The following is a 21,956-nucleotide window of genomic DNA, read 5'->3' on the forward strand; positions in this document are numbered from 1 at the left end:
AATTTATTTAAAAAATTTCAGATAACAAAACATTAAACTAACAAACACCTTATAAATAACAACCTGACTTATAGAAAGACCCATCACTGTACATACATCATAGGATTCTACAAAATGCTGGATAGTCTTATGTGCTCCAACTCTGTAGCAGGGATTTAAAAGCTTTTCTTACTTGATTAGGTAGGTACATTTTGAAAAAATATCAGTTATTTTTCCAACCAAGGGTGATTATTTAGATATATTTTAAGCATACAAATTTTTCTAGTTAGATCTATTTTCATTGAGATGAAAATGTTGGCAGCTTATAAGTAAATGACTTAGATATGCCAGGTGCACTGATACTTTATCGTGAAGTAGCAGTGTTTGCTACCTTTGTGCAATTATTTTTTATGAGATTTGAGAAAGTTGACACATTAAGTATTAGATATAAATCTAAGCATTTTCTGTACACTTTTGCATTCTTACAGTTTTGATGATTGGCCTTATTTAAATATGAGCTGCCTGAGGAATAGTAGTGCACATATATCTTGACAAACACAATCAGAAACCTTATTTCATTAACTCCACCTGTCCTTGAACATTAAACTGTTTCCATTTACCAAAGAGTTACGTTAATCTGAATTACCTCATGTGAGGTTTTCCCAGGGTACACTTTACATTTTTTGTGCATTATTCGTATAATCCTGGTTATATTCTCAAATTACAGGGATGAACACACAGTGTTCCCTTACATGATTAGTTGGGTGTTAATACCTAGTACTTATGAAGAGCAGAAGATTTGAGATTTTATTCTGCTTTTAAGCTAACAAGTTATCCTGCCACAGTTTCTTGGATATTGGAGAAGACATGACGCTCTTGGGTCAGAGACAAAGGACTTGAGCTTCCTGTTTGCTGCAGTTCCCCTTGCCTTCAAGTCCCACAAAAACATATAGAATGTTCCAAGCGGCTGTTACACACACAGTGATTCTGCATTACTGTTAAGGAAGTTTAAACTTAGACCACTCAAGTGTTTTATAAAGCGAACCTGCCCGAACTTTTCCCTGGAGGGCCACATTGTCTTTGTTATACTGGGCTATAAACACACCTGTGCTCTTTTCTGGAGAAAGTTACTATCTCTGTGTTCCAAGGTTGTTCCTTATACAAACATCCTTGAAAAATAACCTGGAATGAAAAAAAAAAAAAATATGTCCATGCTTCTGCTTGCAAGATGTGCAGAAAAACAAGAGACTCAGAACAATTGCTTCCCAACTATACTTTGTAGAGATATAGTTTATGGTACCTAATGAAAAAAAGGGTTTTTAACAAATTAAGACTGTTTATTTTAAGATATAACACTGAGAGATTAAATATTCAAATGGACAATGACCAGACCATATGTGAAAATAGAACTCTCTGTGGCCCCTAACCTCTGCAACAGCCAGGCCTGGAAGCCAAACAACAACCTCTGTATAAATCAGCCCCAAACAGACAGGACCTAATCAATGATTGCCAACTTTCCTTTTGCCTCCCTGCTTCCAACTCAAAACAAATAATGAAAACCCAATATTTACCCCAAATCAATCATGCAAGATGCCTCACTTATAGTTAGCAAGCTTTCAACTCTTCACTGCCAGCAACCTCCGGTTGGCTATACCTAAGCCTTTCCTCTTTCTCCACTGTAAACCATTCCTACTTCCTCTCTTGTCCCTTTGCCAAACACATGTGATAGGACTCACTCTCTTGTTCTAATAAGCTCAAATTTCCTCTGTGTACATTTTAGTGGTCTTCATTTATTTCCACAATATACATATTTAAACAAATATAAAAATGAGAACTAGATCCAACAGTTTAATTTCTGTAGAAGAGACTAAATTAAGACATTATGTCTGTGTGTGTGAGTGTTGAAAGATCTGAATTGGAGTTCAGAGAAATATTCAGTTTAAGTGGTATAATCTTTGTGGGCTTGTGTGTGTTTTTGATGCGGTACGAGTGCTCAATGTTAATGAAAACAAAAATCTCATAGTTTCCTTAAATTATAGATTGGTCTTTGGGAACTTACAGAATCCATGTAGCTAGAGATACTGTGTATCACTTTTTAAAATCCCTCTACCACATAAATATTTAAAATCTATTAAAAGTTGTATTGCTTTTATAATCTTACTGCCCATGAAATGGTTTAGATGAGATAACCTTCTACACTGTGGTTCTTCCGTGCAAAGGAAGAAGGAAGTTTGCAAACAGTATCTGGCCTTATCAGTATTGGTGACATTTTGCAGCAAATGAAGAGCACTTATAAAATGTGCAAACTGAAAGGTAAGAGACAGCAAGATTAGAAAAAAAAATATGCAAGAACCATATGATCCTCTCAATAGATGCAGAAAAAGCCTTTGACAAAGTACAGCATCCTTTCTTAATTAAAACTCTTCACAGTGTAGGGATAGAGGGAACATACCAACATCATAACAGCCATAGGTGAAAATCCCACAGTGAATATCATTCTCAATGAGGAAAAACTGAGAACTTCCCCTAAGGTCAGGAATATGGTAGGGATATCCACTATCACCACTGTTGTTTGACATAGTACCGGAAGTCCTAGTCTCAGCAATCAGACAACAAAAAGAAATAAAAGGCATCCAAATTGGCAAAAAAAGAAGTCGAACTCTCACTCTTTGCAGATGACATGATACTCTGTGGAAAACCTAAAAGGCTCCATCCAAAAATTGCTGGAACTTATACAGGAAGTCAGAAAAGTGGCAGGATATAAAATCAATGCACAGAAATCAGTTGCATTTCTATAGGCAAACAATGAGACAGAAGAAAAAGAAATTAAATAGTCAATTCCATTTACAATTGCACCCAAAACCATAACATACATAGGAAAAAACCTAACCAAAGAGGCAAGAGATCTGTACTCTAAATACTACATAGCACTCATGAAAGTAATTAAGGAAGACACAAAAAATGAAGAAGTGTTCCATGCTCATGGGTTAGAAGAATAAATATTATGAAATGACTATGCTTCCCAGAGCAATCTACACATTCAATGCAATCCCTATCAAAATACCATCAACTTTTTTCACAGAACTGGAAAAAATAATCCTAAAATTTGTGTGGAGCCAGAAAAGACCCCTAATAGCCAAAGGAATGTTTAAAAAGAAAACCAAAGCTAGTGGCATCACTTAAAGCTCTATAACAAGACTATAATCATCAAGACAGTATGGTACTGAAACAAAAACAGACACATAGATCAATGGAACAGAATAGAGAGCCTAGAAATGGACCCTCAAATCTACAGTCAAGTAATCTTTGACAAAGCAGGAAAGAATGTCCAATGGAAAAAAGACAGTCTCTTTGAAAAATGGTGTTGGGAAAATTGGACAGCCACATGCAGAAGAATGAAATGACCATTTCCTTATACCATACACAAAAATAGAGTCAAAATGGATGGAAGACCTCAATGTGAGACAGAAATCCATCAAAATCCTAGAGGAGAACAAGCAGCATCCTCTTTGACCTTGGCTGCAGCAATTTCTTGCTAGACATGTCTCCAAAGGCGTGGGGAAAAAAGGCAAAAATGAACTATTGGGACTTCATCAAGATAAAATGCTTTCCACAGTAAAGGAAATAGTCAACAAAACCAAAAGACAACTGACAGAATGGGAAAAGATATTTGCAAATGACATCAGAGAAAAGGCTAGTATCCAAAATCCATAAAGAACTTATCAAACTCAACACCCAAAGAACAAATAATCCAATCAAGAAATGGGCAGAAGACATGAACAGATATTTCTGCAAAGAAGACATACAAATGGCCAAGAGACACATGAAAAAGTGCTCAACATCACTCATCATCAGATAAATACAAATCAAAACCACAATGAGATACCATGTTGCATCAGTCAGAATGGCTCAAATTAACAAGTCAGGAAATAACTGATGTTGGTGAGGATGCAGAGAAAGGGGAACCCTCCTCCACTGTTGTTGGGAATGCAAGCTGGTGCAGCCACTCTGGAAAACAGTATGGAGGTTCTTCAGAAAGTTGAAGATAGAGCTACTCTACCACTGAGCAATGGCAATACTGGGTATTTGCCCCCAAAATACAAATGTAGTGATCTGAAGGGGTACCTGCACCCCAATGTTTAAAGCCCAGATGTTCATCAACAGATGAATGGATAAAGAAGATGTGGTATATATACAATGGCTATCAAAAAATGAAATCTTGTTATTTGCCACAACGTGGATGAAACTAGAGGGTATTATGCTAAGCAAATAATAAGTCAATCAGAGAAAGACAATTATATGAGCTCACTGATATGTAGAATTTAAGAAACAAAACAGAGGATCATAGGGAAAGAGGAAAAAATAAAACAAGACAAAACCAGAGAGGGAGATAAACCATAAGAGACTGTTAATCATAGGAAACAAACTGAGGGTTGCTGGAGGTGAGGGAGGATGGCGGGAAGGGGTAACTGGGGAATGGACGTTAAGGAGGACATGTGACATAATGAGCACTTGGTATTATATAAGACTGTTGAATCACAGACCTGTACCTCTGAAACCGATAATACATTATATGTTAATTAATTGAATTAAAATTTTAAAAAAGAAAAATAATATGCCATTATGGAAAGACCAGAGAAATTTGATACAGAACTTGCTGTTCTTTTTAATTTTGGTTGTGCCTGGCAATATTAGGTATTCAAGCCTATTTGTTGAATAAATGTGAGAATATTTTTAGAGGAAGAGTTGTGAACTCAACTTGTTCTTGTAGCATTGAACACTTAGGGGCAAGGGGGTGGCACATGTCTGGGTATTAGCAACTTATCTGTATCCTCTTGACTTCTTTATGTAGTTTAGTGAAGATTTCATAGCTATCAATATGGTCACCACTAGGGGCGCCTGAGTGGCTCAGTCAGTTAAGGATCTGCCTTTGGCTCAGGTCAAGATGCCAGGGTCCTGGGGATCAAGCCCTGCATTAAGCTCCCTACTCAGTGGGGAGTCTGCTTTTCCCTCTGTTCCAACCTCTCCCCACCCCTCTTGCATGTGCGCTCTTTCTCTCTCACAAAAATAAATAAAATCTTTAAAAAAAATCGTCACTTTTAAGCACAAAAACAGATAGCTTCACTCTGTCATCTATAAATGTTCCCACCCCCAGGGAAAAATCTTCGTGGGAAAGTAAAAGATACCAAAATAATTGGGCTAATTATAGTCTTGGACTAATGGCATTCTAGCTATGCAATGACTGAAAGTGGAAGGAAGAAGATTAGAATGGCTCTTGGTCATGCTTCAGAAAACCTTAAGAAATGATAGATTCTTTCAAGAGCTATCTCTATAGCATATCTGACATGTGATTATCAGCTTTAGACTCCCTGTTCAGAAAGCTCATTCACTGTAAAGCAGTCCATTTCATTTTCAAAAGTTTTAAATATCAAAAAAAATATCTGCTTAATAAGACAAAACGGGCCATCCTCTAATATCCACGCCTGTTCTGGCAATCTGGGTAAATACAACCATTCTTTAAAAATATTAAAAAGAAAAAATGTGATGGGCCTCCCGCATATTTTACTAAGTTTCAGAATAAGCATACATTATTATCTTGATCGGTCTCTTTGATACCCTCTTCCAAATCTCCAAGCATTCAGATTGTCTTCATCGGGATTGCATTTATTTGTAGGCATGCTTTGAAAGGACAGTGCTTGCTACAACTGGATGTAATTCTCCAGAGTGAACTAATTAATTTACCACTTAATGGGACCACTATCCCTCTTGATATGAATGTTCCACTGAGTACGTATATATTAGCATTTTGAGCTGTGAACAAGTAATAGTCCAGGTTTATCTGTTAAGGTAGGTCATTTGTTCCATATTTATGCAGTTAACCTTTTAAATCTGCACCTTGAAATTAGGCTTTTTCAGATTATGTATCATTTTATTTTTTCTAAATCCTGACTTCTGTGGTCAGTGTCTCCTGTCACTTCCTTATTTTCCTATAAATTGTTTATAAAAGTGTAGAAAATAATAGGGCATGAGTATCGCTCTGATACACCACCTCATGAGCAGTACTAACCCATCACATCCCAGTCCTCCTCCAGTTAGCTCACATGGAGAGAACAGGGGCATGTGATTGGAACCCCATAGTTGAAATTTGGAAGGAGAAAGGTGTTCTGCAAAAAAAAGGATATATGTACATTTCCTAGAACATGGAAAGAGTACTTCTATAAACTAACAGACCAAAGAATTCTGTATCTAGTCTAGGTTCTGAAAAACATGGTGATATGTCAAGATGAGGTAGATGGTATTGAGTTTGGGGTAAAACAATGAGTTCAGCATAATTCACATTGAGTTTTAGTACAATTTTATATCTAAGTCTTCTAGGAATTGGGTCTATAGAATTGGTAACATTGTGAAACTTAACCCAAAGCTATATATTAAGAGTCCTAAGGTGGTGCCTGTGTGGCTCAATTGGTTGAACATCCAACTCTTGATTTCAGCTGAAGTCATGATCTCAGGGTCCTGAAATCAAGCTCCGTGTTGGGCTTTGCACTGCGTAGGGAGCCTGCTTAAGATCCTCTCTCTCTCCCTCTCCCTCTGCCCCCTGCCTCTCTAACCTTCTCAAAAGAAAAAAAGAAAAGAGTCATCAATATGGAAGTGATGACTGGCCTGTAGGAGTGAGTGAGATCAGAGAGAGGATGTGGGTAGAGAAAGTTAACAGAAGTGATTTCATTTGAGGAGAATCCTGAGAAACAATGCCCTGGTGCTGATTATGGATAGCCCACGAGGGAACTGGACTTAGATATATAGGAAAAGACTTAAAGGATGCCTCCCCCTGGCTCTTCTGGAATAACATCCCACAGTGCCCCTCTTGTAGTCTGGGCCTTGCATCCCAGGCCAAAGTTGGCTCTGTTTCTGTACTAGGGCAATCCTTGAAATTGACCTGAAATATACCTACTGTGAATCTAGGGTAGATTTTGTTTTCACATAGTTTTATTTCCCCTTGCTTCTGTGTTATAAAGAAGGAAAAAAAAAAAGCTTTCTTGAACAAATGAGAGTATAGAATATAGGATATAAACTAAGAAGATAAAAAGAAAAGTTAAAAAAACAATCAGTTTACTGATATAACATGCTGAGAGAATAAAAGTACTTATTTTTGAACTTCTGAAAGGGTTCACTGCTGATTCAAAATCTTGTTCTAGAGTAATAAAAGTCCAAGCGGCCAGATAAAAATGCTAATTAAATTGGCTTTTAGCTCCAGCACTGTGCAGTTTAGGATAATTACTGGCCATTCTCTGTCACATCAAATGAATGAGGCTTAACCTTCAGATTATCAGAGGAAAATCAACATTCTTAGAAACCTGCTGCAGGTTCTCTTTTACTTTTTTGATGAGTCATCATCAAAGAACTTTTGTTTGATCTCTTGCAGGATGCTCAGTGGCATCTGTCATTTAGCTGCCTTTTTTCTTTTCCTTTTTTGAAAATAATTAATTAATTGATTTTAATAATAGCATTGGACCTACAGGTGAGGACGGGCAAAGGCTTGCTGGTTATTTATGATACTGTGGCTGCCTCTGGTTGGTGTTGCATTTGGGACTTTCTCTGGGGCAATGCAAGTGGATGCTTTCTTTAACTGATTGATTTTGCTTAGTGAAGAGTTTAAACGTCTTAAAGATTGATAAAATCAAGCAGCGCTTTTGGTGTCTTGGGGAAGCAGGTAAGCTGGGACTCAAGTAATCCACGGGGTTATGAGCCAGCTAGACCTGTTGGTTGCACCAAAATGAACTTACATCCTATTCTGTGAAAACAGACCTTATTGTAATTTCAAATGTATTGAAACAGTCGTGGTCTAAATCATGCCTAAGGTGTTTTTAATGCTTAATGTTTGCGTCTCATTTTAAGTTAAGTTGAATGTGGTATTAGGTAGTTTCCAGAGAAAACCTTGGTTTCAACTCCTGGCGATACTGCGATTTGGGAACCAACTTGAGTACCAGTGAGAACAAACCCTGTCTTACACTTATCTACTCCCTCTCACCTTATTTCAATTTCCCTAATACACCAAACTTTTGTCTGAGATACCACTAACCTCAGGCTGTTCTGACGAGCAACCTCATGACCTTTTGAAATAGCAACATCCTGAGAAACTTTTAGGTTTTCACGATCTTTTTTTTTTTTTTTAAGATTTTATTTATTATTTGACACAGAGAGAGAGATCACAGGTTGGCAGAGAGGCAGGCAGAGAGAGAGGGGGAGGCAGGCAGAGAGAGAGGGGGAGGCAGGCTCCCTGCTGAGCGGAAAGCCCTATGCGGGGCTTGATCCCAGGACCCTAAGACCATGACCTGAGCTGAAAGCAGAGGCCTTAACCCACTGAGCCACCTAGGCACCCCGATCACAATCTTTCTTGCACAGGGCTATCTCCTGTCTCACTCTTGAATTCTTGTGTAAATGGAAGTTATCATCAATCTGTACTTTAGATTCTAGACCATAAACTGTTATTCTTCACTTCAGAATCAGACCTCAAGCATCAGGCACAATACTTTGGTGAGACCGAAATGTGCTTCTGACTCACAGCAAACCGTACTTCAAATCGAAAGAATATGTATTCAGTAAAGCTGCATCCAAATTAAGCTCAGAACTTGCAAACCACTGAAATCACTGTTGGATACCTCTAGGCCAGCTGTTCACTAGCAATCTATCCACTCCAGCAAAGACGCTGTCCCCACAGCCTTCTCTCTTTCACTTTTCACTCTCCCCACCCCTTCCCTGTCCCTCTCTTTCTTTCTTTCTCTGAGGCCTGCTCCACACACCACGGTGGAATCACACCTATGCAGCACTCTTCTGCTTCTTTGAGATCTAAGCCATACTCTCCCTCCAGAAAGCACATCAGCATTAATGTGAATTAAGGGTGATGGTGTCAGTAGGAAAACTTCAGTGACTGTCTAATTTGTAAAGAGCAAAGTATTTCAGAGTTGTCGCTTGTATCTACGCTAACAGTGCCTCCTGAATAATGTAAACCTTGTCACTAGATGACAGTGTGGCTCCTGAGGATGATACATCCAGCCACTCTAGCCCAACCCCCTGAAAGCATCCTTAATTCCTCCCACTTCATCTGCCTCCATTTTTCAGCCTCGTAGCTAGTTTTCCCTTCAACATGTAGCTTCCCCCATCAAAGGCCACCACTCTCACCCTTGCCTTCGTGTCTTTTACCTGAGGCACTGTGACGTCCTCCTCCTGGGGCTTCTCACTTCCTTTCTCACTGGGCAATAGCCCATTCTCCACATAGCAGTAAGACTGATCTTGTAAAGACTAATATCAGTTTAGACATTCCTAAATAAAACCACAGAATTAAACCCTTACATCTCCCCATGTGTTCACATAGCTGGTATCTGCCTATCTCTCAGGTGTAATTCTGTAGCTTCTCCCCTTCTCTTGCTGGGACCCAGCTGCCCCATTCTGCTTCTTCCGAGAAAACCCGGAGGCATTTTCCCTACTTAGTGCATTTGCCCTTCCACAGTGATTGATCAGGGCTTGGCGCTTGGCTGCCCTCCTTTGCGTGCTTGGCCTCCTTACTCATCCCTCCCCCCGCCCATTGCGTCTTTTCATTACTTGCCATCACATAACCATATTTACTTCCTTTATTAGCATTCACTATACACTCGACTTCATTTATTTATTTTGTATGTATTTTCTCCCTATGGCCTGTAAAATACATGTTTTCCAGGGCAGTGTCCCACCTTTCTGGTTCCCCTTTGTATCTCCTGCATCCAGACTAGTGGCTTGACCATTCAAAAATATTTATTGAACTATTGATCTCTGTAATGATTCACTGACAAAATGAGAAATCCAATTCCTGGTACCAAATACCCATTTTACAATGTAAAACTTATTTTACAAAATCCGTAGCAATAGCCCCAACACACATAAAGTAGGATGGCATAACGGAAAGAACATGGATTGCAGTATCAGACAAAACTAGATTTAAATGTCAACTCTAGTGATCGTCTGAGATGGCTGTTTGTAGTTTTAGAAGTCAGGATGGTGTTTCAATTTGAGAAGGGAGAAGAATATGAGAGAAGGTTCTGAAATGTTTGTAATGTTTAATTTCCTCATCTGGACAGTGGTTATACAAGTGTATTTACTGAAAATTTATTTATTTGTAACTTATGACATGATTTTCTAAATCATATTATATATTATATAAATTATATATATGTAATTATATACAATACATATATATTTTGTGTAGAATTATTTATATAGTTATACATAACAAGTTTCTCTCTTTCTCTCTTGATCCTGCTTACATATTCTTTCCCCAAAAGATACAGTGGTTTGTATTCTGAAGCAAAGACCTTTACATTTCAATACACCGTAACTTTAAACCCCAAAGTCTTTTTCTTTTTTCCTTTCCTTTTTTTTGGGAAGTTGTCTTACCTGTAAGAATGTGTGGTCTTGCATACGTAATGCACATCATCATTAGTCAACTTTTTAGGGGGATGGGTTGTGAAGGGGGAGTGACTTTTCGGTTTCTCTCCAGGTTCTAGCCCATTTGGTGTAAGGGGTTAGATGACTGGAAGAGCTGGCATTACAAGCAGTGAAACAACTGAGCACCGTCTTCCTTTGATGCTTCCCAAACTGAAAGGAAGACTTGTTGGGGAGGGATAGTAAAGCAGCAAGAGAAAAAACCACTAGATTTTTTTTCATTGGTCCATTGGAAAAAAGGAAAGAATATAGAGGAGGAGAGGGAAGAGAAAAAATAGTAGTGTCCCAGAGGAAACTATAAAGGGAAAAACAGGCAAAACTTACAAGACACTAACATTTTGTACAGTTGGAAGTAATGAAAAAAACCAAACTTTTTTAAGAGCATGTGCAACTCTTTTTTAATGGAGAGGTGTCAAGTGGTAAAATAAAATGTATATGTGTATATATGTGTATACACATGTACATGTGTGTGTGTGTATGTGTATATGTGTGTATATATATATATATACACACACACACATAAAATACTTAAGTTAAAATGTATATGAATTAATGAATTGTTAGGTCCAAGCATCTGAAACCTATTTAAGTTCTTGAGACAATATTCCCAAGTTTTCCTTCAGAAATTATTGCCAGTATGCATGCCCATCATTTGGTCACTCATTTACTTCATAAATTTTGACTGTTTATTTACAGATCACCATTATTAACAGGACCTTGACAACTCAGAATCATCCCATAAAATGTATATTTATTATTTAATAGCCAAACATACAGCACACTTTTTTATAATATGCAAAGTGGCGAAATTTTTAATATTTTTCTACTGAAATTTGTTTTCTTGTAATTATTCATTCACATTGTGCTAATTTTTATTTGGAGGTGGCAAGTTCTTTCAGTATTAATTAATAATTATTTTATATAGTAGTATCCCTATTTGTCTCTTTATGGAGAGATTGTGGCTCCATGAAACTGCCTTCAAATTTCTATCTTTCTCTCAATTATGCTCTCACTCTTTTATGTAGCAAAAATTGGTAGGCACTTGGTGGTTACAAATACAGGTAAGTTGAACTTCCGTCTTTATATATTTAGTGTTTCTAACTTTTCCAAGTTTAACACCTGTATATTTTGTAATTTTCAAAATAAATTTATAAAAATAAAACCCAAGTCAATTACTACAGAAATTGCTACAAAGAATTTTTTTTGTACAAACTGCTTTTATTTTTTTGCTCTTCTACCTCTTCTGCTAAATATTTTCCATGCTGTAAAAATGCTGGGATGCTTATGACTCATACCTTCTTTGAAAGTCCTCGGTGGGAATATGTGTTCATCATAAAAGACAAACATCGAAATCTAATAGGTGGATGACCATGGAAACTTAGTGTCTGAATGGCAGTAGTAGGAGGAGTAGCTCTGCATGTTCTCTCAGAGGCTGTTGATGGGTATTTTTAAACTCTGGATCAAGGATGATGACCATTGTGATAGTTGGAAGTACTTGTTGACTAATATGTGCCATCCTTTTTGTGCTGCATCTCATTTAACACTGGAACATACATACTTAATAGGTTTGACTGTTATCTCTGTTTTACGTGAAAGGAAACAAGGCCTTGTAAAGTTTGGGGAATTTTCCTGAGACACCCAGCTGCTAAATGATGACTGTGGGATTCAACCTGACTCACATCTGACTCCAGGGACAGATGTCCTATCAGAGACAAGCAGAGGCAGTGATGATGCTAGTTACAGGGAGGATGGCAGGCTCGGGGTGATTAGATGGTTTCCATCCCCTGGGGGTCTTCACAGTCTCCAAGTGATACCAGATGAACCCGGTGCTCATTTTAACAGTTTGATGTATGCTGTGCTAGGAGGGAGCATAGCACTCTCAGAGCCTATAGCACTGCGTCCACTCCGTGTTCACGTTGAATGTTGTTTTCTTAGTATAAGAAATGCTTCTCTGAAGAAATGTTTTTTCTTACTACAAAAGTAACTTAGATTCAAGGAAACACAAACCAAATACCCATATATGGAAACTGAAGGCACATTTAAAACAAACAAAAAGTTTATAAAGCTATCCCTTAAGGATGATACTATCTTTTCAGACCTTTTTCTACAAGGTTTTACAGCAGTGGGACCACAGAGCACATATGTTGAGCTAACCAAGGTTTCCGTGACTCAGGCCTTATACTGCGTGCTATTTCCTTAGCCTGGAATATTCTTTTTTTTAAATGTCCCCTGTCCAATTTCTATTGCTTCTTCAGGTTTCAGCTTAAATATTACTTAGTCTCAAAACAAATAAGGTTATTCTGTTCAGTTTGTTCATACTAGAGCCAGTATTTTTCACATTTGGGCTTATTACAGTTTGTAATTAGAGATACACATTTAGGCAGAGATTTTGTGTTTACTACTAACCCTTCCTTAATGAGAATCTTCTTCATAAGAAGTCACAGTGACACGTGTTGGAAAAGTGATCACACGTGTTTCTGTTTACAAGTTCTTATAGTTAAATATTGATCACTGAGTATTTTAAGTTTAATCATGGGGGATTTTCCTGAAGATAATGCATTAAGAACCACTTGATAAATATTTGTTGAACGAATGATATATTTTGAACATAATTTAATTATTTTCTACCTCATCTTTTCATAGTGTTTATTATGTCTACACCATAAAGTATTTATTAATTCAAGATAGCTGAACAGCTGCCTCATTGACATTTTATGTTATCATGCATGCTGCAGCAGTGAAAATACCATCCTTTTTATCCCAAAAATGAATGTCTGGAAAAAGAATTGCTATATATAAAAAGACTTACATTTTAAGATTCTTGACAACTAAAACAGTAAAACAATGTGATAGAATAACTCTCAGAGATCAATACAGTGTTTAGGACAGGCCATTTATTCTATAATTTGAATTGACTTGATCTCCTAGAAAAGCAGTCATAACTAATTGTATTCTTATCAGCTACTTTTCCCTTTCCTTCCCTTTTTTTTTTTTTTTTGATGTCCTACTTTTGGTTTAATATACAGAGATTATTCAAAGTTGATGAGTTCAAATTAGAAAGAGTGCTAAAGAAACAGACCCAGTTACTAATAATGATTTATTTAAAACATGACACATTAGGGCCATGCTTATATTTTGAAAGTATAATCTCACTCTTCTCGTACAAAGTTATTTGAAGCCATCTATAAATCTTAAGTGGTTGGTATTGATTTTATTTGTCATTAGGATAGTGTTTTTGCATATCTGACAACTTAAAAGCAGAGGTTTGAGTAGAGTTATGAATTATTATAATACAATTATCATAAATTAAATGGTGTCACTTACTACTTATCTTGTTTCATCATTAACTCAGATTATGGTTGTATAACTACAAATATAATTCAGGGACACTTTTATCTAAGCCACCTAATTTTCTAGGTAAAGCATTCTTCGAGATTTAATAATTGTAGAAATTTAATTATATGGTAGAGACTGCTAATTGACTCCCAGAATCCCAACCTTCTTTTCCTCCTTAGTAATAAAACTGTAATATTATTTGGGATGACAATGAGCCTTGTTAAGAGTCTAGATTACTATAGTTTCCTGGAAGCTAGGTAGCTACATAACTGTGTTTTGCCACATTAAATGTAAAGAAAACTGTCTCTGGCTCCTGATAATTCTCTCACTCCCTTTATTACTACCACTTGCTATTTGAGCTTAAGCAGCCCTCTTTGACCATGAGAGGGTACTTCAAGTTGTTATGGAGCTCAGAAATGGACAATGGAGCCCGGAAACCAGCCTGAATTGTCTATAACTACATTTGTTTTGCAAGAATGTTTAACTTTTCGTGTTTGAGCCAAGTTATTTGGTATGTTTGGTATATACAGTGAAACCTAATCTTAATGCAAAATATTGATATTGCCAGGTTGAATGCCCATTAGCTATAGGAGTATTTGTGGGTTCAACTGTAAATCCTAAAGTAGAGGAGATAAGATCTGCCTATTGCCTAGGATGGCAGGTCTGATAGGAGATCCCAAGGATGTCAATGTTTTTCTCCCACTAAATATTCACTCTTCATTTTACTGACCTATTACTCTGTAACAAATTACCACAAATGAGTGGATTAAAACAAAACATGTTTGTTATCTTTTTTAAAGAAGATTTTCTTTGTTTAATTGAGAGACAGCAGAGAGCACAAGCGGGGAATGGAGGGAGAGAGGCACAGGTAGAAGCAAGACTTCCCGGAGCAGGGAGCGTGATGCGGGGCTCGATCCCAGGACCCCAAGATCATGACCTGAGCCGAAGGCAGATGCTTAATTGACTGAGCCACCCAGGTACCCTGAACCATGTTAATTATCTCACAGTTTTTGTAGATCAGTAATCTGGACATGGCTTTGGTGAGTTTTCAGCTTCAGGATCTCATCTGAGAGGTGCAGTCAGGGTGCCTGCTGCAGTCTAATCTCGAGGGTCAACTAGGGAGAGAACGCTTACAAGCTAATGTAGATCATGACAGATCCATTATCTCGTGGACTTTTGAAGTGAGGCCCCAGTTCTTGGGGGCTATCAACCAGAGTCTGCCCTCATTTTCTAGCCAGTTGTTGGCCAGAGGTCATCCCTGCTACATTGTCTTGTAGATTTCTGCAACAAGGCCACTGACTTCATCAAAACCAATGAGAGAGAGCATCTCTAGCAATACAGATGTTGAAATCTTATGTACTGTTATCACTAAAGTGACATCCTATCACCTTTGCTGTATTCTATCAGAAGATAGTCACAGGTCCTACTCTCACAAGACAGGAAGAGACTGCACAAAGATGTGGGTATAGAAAGCAGGGATAAAGGGGTCATCTCATTGTATGTCACAATTCCTTGAAACACTTAATTTTTTTATTCTTCTTATCCATTATACGTTTCCACCTAACTTTAATACTTATTGATCTTGGGTCATTTACAGAATCTTATTTTGCAATAATTTCTTTGAGCTGTATTATTTCCCAAGGAGTCATAGATCCTCACTTGGCTCTGGAACCATCTGCAGGTACAAAATACACTTTCCAATCCCTTCAACCAAACCACCACAGATATTAAGTAATTCTGATCTAAGCATTTATCTCTGTCATTTACCATTGAATCGGCTCAAGGGGAAAAAAAAAGAGAAAATTGCACTTAAATTGATTATGATTATTTCGATTTTGAGATAAATGATAAATGTATATACTGTGCTATATGAAAAATACTCATATAATATTTTCCTATGTTATTGACAATGATATTTAATACAAAATATAGGCAAAGACAAATATTTTGTACACAAGGTGACAATCATATACTGAAGTTAATAAGTCAGGGCGCCTGGTGGGTCAGTCAGTTGCATCTGCCTTCGGCTCAGGTCATGATCCTAGGGTTCTGGGATCGAGCCCCACATCGGTCTCTCTGCTCACTGAGGATTCTACTTCTCCCTCTAGCTCTTACTCTACTTCTGTGCTCTCTCTCTTTTTCACTCAAATAAGTAAATAAAATCTAAAAAAAAAAAAAGTAGGAAAAACTCAAATAGAAGTATACTTCTGTTCCTGGATAAACACTAAATATTTAAATCAGGGCCTGGAATATTACATATACAAAGAGATATATTTTCTAGCATGGTTCCCAGATTTTGAATCCTAGTTGCTGAATATTCCTGGGCATGTTTTAAATTTATGAAACTTTGTTACCCTATTTAGAAAATTGGTGATAATTAAAAAAAAAAAGAATTGGGATGCGTAAAAAACTGGCAGGATAGAAATAGCTTTGCAATGCAGCTTTGAGAGAGATTAAGAAAACTGAGCTAAATATTCAGCAGCCTTAGGACTGCATTCCTCTGTATTAAGGAGAAGGGAGCCAATCTATAGGTAGAAGGGCCCGATTACTTCATAGAGTTTACTGCTTGAACCTACTAAAATCTGGCACGAGGCAATACATTACAGTGTTTACCAGGCAAATTACATAGAATACTGAGTTCACATTTTCAGTATAAATGTACTTGATGGGTGACCATGGCAGGATCACTTATTACATTTGAGCTTCATTTTCCCCATCTGTAAATTGGGATTAAAATTCACAACTCTCAGGGGTGTCATTGAGTATTCAATGAGACAGTGTTAATGAGGTGGCAAACCATTTCCATAAGTGATGCATATATAATTGTAAAGCTAAAATAGAAAACTCTGTGTGTGTGTGTGTGTGAGTGTGTGTGTGTGTATTTTGGACAGGTAGAGATGGTAAATGGAAAATCATGTTGAGTGTTCTTCTAAAGTTATCCATACTAAGATATTTAGCAAGTTCATTTTTTGTAATTTTTGTAATATGGGAGCTTTATCCACATATCCCTAAAGCTGATAAGACTAGAAATAGAGTCTACCTCTTAGCTACTGTATTTTAAGTGCTTAGTATATTTATTGGCTCATAGTAGACACTCAATAAATACTAATCCCCTTTTTAACTATTCCCAGTCTATTACTTAAATTCAATAAAATATCTCTGGATACAAATGCTTTTAATTTTATAAAATGAAAACTTTTGTCCCAAAAATGCGCTTAAAATTTCTTTGGGAGAATCACAGTCTAATTAACTTCTATTATAGTGAAGCTTGCTTATGGATAGAAATTATGAGATGATGTACTTTGTGGGAAGAATTTTTGAAATTAAATTTTAAAGAAAAACCCATAAATCTGTGAATGATGAAGATTATATCTTATATATTAGGTGATGTTCTACTTTCAGAATTCTTCTGAGAACATTTTTTCAGCATGTTTATTAAAGACATTTGAATGGTTATTTTCAATGACACATTGTATGGACTAAGCCCAGCTACTAAAAATGAACCTCCGAAATTTTATGAAAACCAGGCTCTGATTAAATCTGGTCTTAAAAGCTGTTTCTCTGCATTGCAAAATCACGTTGACCTTTTAGACTTCAAAAACTCTTTCAATGGTGTACATTTTTTTTTAATCTTTCTGGTCTTTGCATGTTGTCAAGTATATAATTTTAAAATCATTTTATGCAGCAATCAATTATTTCTGTCCTAATTCATTTGTAACAAGTTCAGTATAATCCTTGAATTTTAGAAGCAGGTGTTAACTGTTAACTGTAAATATTTGTAGTAACCAAGAATGTATCTACTGGGAATTAAAAATAAAATTGTAAATGCTTTCTAGGATGTTTATTGTCTATCAATATGTATGTAGACTCTACCTGCGAACAGATTTCCAACCTGGATGCTGAACAGCTCTGGAAGAGATGTGCTAAGGTATGGTGCTTGTAAAATTAGCAACATCTGCTGCATAAAGTGAATGTAGTAGCATATAATAATAAATATGTGAATTGCCTGTGTTTGGAGAGCTCCGTAAGAGACAGGAGACACCTACTTTCATTTAACTAAATCCTGAAAAATATTGGGAAAAAATGAAGCCATATCTACTGAAATAATTAATATAAACAAGAATTCTCTTAGGCAGCCATTGGATATGGAAACTACACTAAACCTGTGGTCAAGAGTTACGAGTTACATCCCTGATTTTATACTCACTAGCTGAGTTAAAGCAGCAAGTCATTTACCATCTCCAAGTCACAATTTCTCTATCATCAAAACAGAGATACTAATAGCCACATCACATAGTTGTAATGAAGCTTCCATTAGACAACGTGGAAGTTCGCTGCAAGTTGCTGGACAAATGTTACTCATAACTAAAGTGTATATGAAAGTACTTTGTCAAATATGAAGCACTGTTCCACCCTTAGATATTATTGAAATGTAGCGTATAGATTTTTCCAATAATAGTATTATTAGAATAGGCATTGAAAGTTTACTTATTCAGCAAACAGTAGTTCCCATAAGACATTCTTGTTCTGGAGTTGCAAAAAGGTAAAAATAATTCTTAGATATTTCCATCTCTTTTGGATTGTCTCTGTGAATCATGATGCTAAGAATATAAATGACATCAGCGAGGTCTGTACAAATGCTCTTTACAGGATGGAAACTGGTTGGAATTTGGCCAACTACAAAAGATGGAAAAATGAGTAAACTTAGGCCTGCTAATCGGGGGTTAGATTCCTCTGTAAGTTTTTTTTTTTTTTTAATTTCAGGTGATTATTTTCTTTTCTTAAAGGATTAGTATCTTTTTTCCATCTTGTTGTTGTTACTACTAATTCTTCCAGTAAGCAAGTATCTCAGTTGTTCTCTTCAAGTTTCACGTGGTATCAGGCTGGAAGAGTTTATCTTCCTTGGTCTGTTGACCAGTAGAGGAATGATAGAACTTATACCTGGAACTAACCAGGCGGAGAGACGGTTTGTAAGACACACATGGGGAAGCGGGCAAGAGAGATATTAATGAATGGGTTTTGTTCTTCTCTGAATGATCTGTGGTTAACATAAAAACGTGGGTAATTTCCCCCATTTTGTCTGTTTTCTTCCTAATTTAAAAAACCAATCTCTATTACTTGCCTAGAAGGTTTGTATACAGAGTATGTTGAGTGAAAGACTTTGAATTCAAATACTGATTCAGACACTAACTATGGACACCTGAGCAAGACGTAACTGAATCTTTGTTCTATAATAATTGTATGGGAGGTCATAATATTTAGTGTAAGTTTGCCTTGAGTGTTCATCGAGATACTCTAATTTTTCATACTAATACTCCTTCTTATTCCACCAAAATGTCTCATGCCAGGAACACTAATAATCTCCATGTCTCTATATCTGAAGGGTGCTTTCCAGTCTTCTAAGATTTGACTTCTCATTAGCATTTGATTGGTCATTCATTCTCAAAGCACTTTCTTCCAATAAGCAAGCATGACACCACACTTTTCCTATCTTTCCTCTACTTTGTTTAAGTCACCCCAACTCATTCTCAAAAGAGTCAGTATAAGTGACCCCAAGAATACACAGAGTTTTGGGGGGCTCTCTTTCTTCTCACTTGGCTCTCTCTCTAAGGGAATTTGATCCTTTTCCTTGTTATTACTTATCAGCCATGAAATAATGACTCATCATTGTGTATAACTAGACCAAATCTCTGCCCTGAGCACCAGACTTATATATCAAACCACCTTCAAAATTTCCAATCCTCTGGGATGTTTCAGTCTTATCTTAAATTCAGTGTGTCCCAAGACTAAATTCTGATCTTATAAATACTCTCCCCCAAAATAAATAACAAGTTTCACCACCTGCAATCTAAGTGCACAAGTCCAAAGCTTGGGAATTATCAACACTGACTTCTCTCTCCTAAAAGTTATTCCTTTTCAATTTCTGACAATTTTACATCTTCAATACATTTCCTATTTATCTACTACTCTGTCCCCACCCCCCACCCTCCCACCCCCAAATTCAAGCTGCTATTTTCACTTATCCAGATCATTATAATATGCCCTGGTCAGGTCTCCTATTGTCTACTCTGGCCTCTCTCTCATGTGTTCTTCAGAATATGACTGCTGTTCTGTTCTCTGGACACAAATATGATACTATCATATCCCCCACCAAATTGGCTGAAATCACTTTACTTCTTCCTCATCGTTCCAGGAAAAAGTCCAAAGTAACCGGTGTTGCAGAGCTCTTGCCTCGCTGCCAGTCTACTTTTATGTCATTATCTCTTCCTGTCTCATTCTTCTCCAGTCTTAAAGTTTTCTTCTCACTTTCTCCTGCCCCAGAGCCTTTATACCTATGGTACCTAGTCTCGAGAGTTCTTACCAACCTCCCCTCTCTTATTTATATCTCACTCATCCTTCTGAGCCAGGCTCAAGTAACTTTTCTGCAGGGAAGCTTGCTCTGATACCCTTGCCCATTCTGGTTCTTTAGTTAGAAACTATCATATGCAATGCTCCTTTCCCACTTAACACTCTACTCAGTCTCAGTTTGTAATTATGCCCTTTGTGTGTGTGAGAGAGAGAGAGAGAGCAAAGAGATTATTTGAATAATGTCTGTCTCTATCTATTGACCTTAAGCTCCTTGAGAAGAGTGATGATTTTTGTTCTCACTCTTTCTGCAGTACCCAGAGCATAATAGCCTGGATAAATATTTTAGTCATATTGCTGTTAAAAGTAAGGAGCTCCACAATGTCTACACTTATTATATTGTTATTTTATGCCTATGCATGTATTTATTTTCATCCACATCAACTTTCTTAATTTGCATCAAGTTGTTTGAGAAGTTATTTTGTGAAGTATGTTTAATAATAATGGCAGAGAATTTATATGGCACTTCTGTGAAGAAGCACTCATGCACCTCAGATAAATATGATTTATATATGATCCTTTTCTATATCTTCAGTTCACCTAACTTAAAAAAAAGGCATTTAAAAGCAAAAGTACCTTGACTTGTATTACACCCATAATGTTAAATGGAAATGAAATACCATTACGCCGCCTTGTCCTTTAGGGTCTATTGGAGCATGAAATCAATATCACCATTAGCTCAAGTACAATCAAATATTCTTTCCAATTTCTGTCACTTGCTGTCACCTGCACTTGTGACTGCATGACACTTTCCTTTCACACACTTGCTTTCTGCACATTTCTGCAAAATTCGCACAACCATCTAGACTTATCAAAGGGTCATTGTTGGACTGAATAGGATTAAAATTAGAATAAGAGACATGACTTATGTAATGAAAGCATAATTATCTCACTTTCCTTTTTTTACCCTGCCTATACATTCTGTTCTCACAGGAAAGCAGGGTAATGGAATCACAGCAATTTCAGCAGGATTCAGTGTCATGAGGAATGATTCAGTTATTGACAGCAGACTGTGACACACTTGAAGAGGCTGATCCCTGAACTATACCAACCTGCTAGAATGGGGTGAACACTAGGAGCAATAGGACATTGTAGAGCCTGGAAGGATATGAGAAAGAGTTAGGAAGAAATCAGTATCCTGAAACAGTTGTCTCAAATGAAAAAAATGAAAGAATTTAAGAGAATAATTTGAATGACCATTATTCATCAAAAAGAATGTCCTTAAAATAATCAAGGAATGGAAGGAAGTATGTATATATGTATGTATATATGTATGTATGCATGTGTGTATACATGTGTATATGTATGTATTTTAGAGAGGTAGAGGGAGAGAGAATATCTTAAGCAGACCCTACGCCCAGCATATGAGCCTGACACAGGGTTCAATCTCACAACACTGGGGTCATGATCTGTACTGAAATCAAGAGTAATACTCCTAACTGACTGAGCCACCCAGGCACCCCTAACCTAATCTTTTAAAAAGTAAATTTAAAAATGGAAAGAAACATAGAAGTGTTAAAAGGAATCAAGACTATAGAATCTAGGAGTAGGTAAGGTCTTCTTAAACTACAAAATAGCAGAACAAATGGAAAAATAAAACATTCATTTAATTACACAAATTTTTAAAAATTGGCAGAAGAAAATGTTCCATAAATATAATTAAAGGACAAATAAAAGTATGTGAGGAAGATGGTTATAATACTTATAGCAGAAAATTGACTAATATTTTAATGTAATACTTCCCTAGACTGTCAAAGGGGATT

This window comes from Lutra lutra, chromosome 1 (assembly GCF_902655055.1).
Source record: "Lutra lutra chromosome 1, mLutLut1.2, whole genome shotgun sequence".
NCBI classification, from domain to species: domain Eukaryota; kingdom Metazoa; phylum Chordata; class Mammalia; order Carnivora; family Mustelidae; genus Lutra; species Lutra lutra.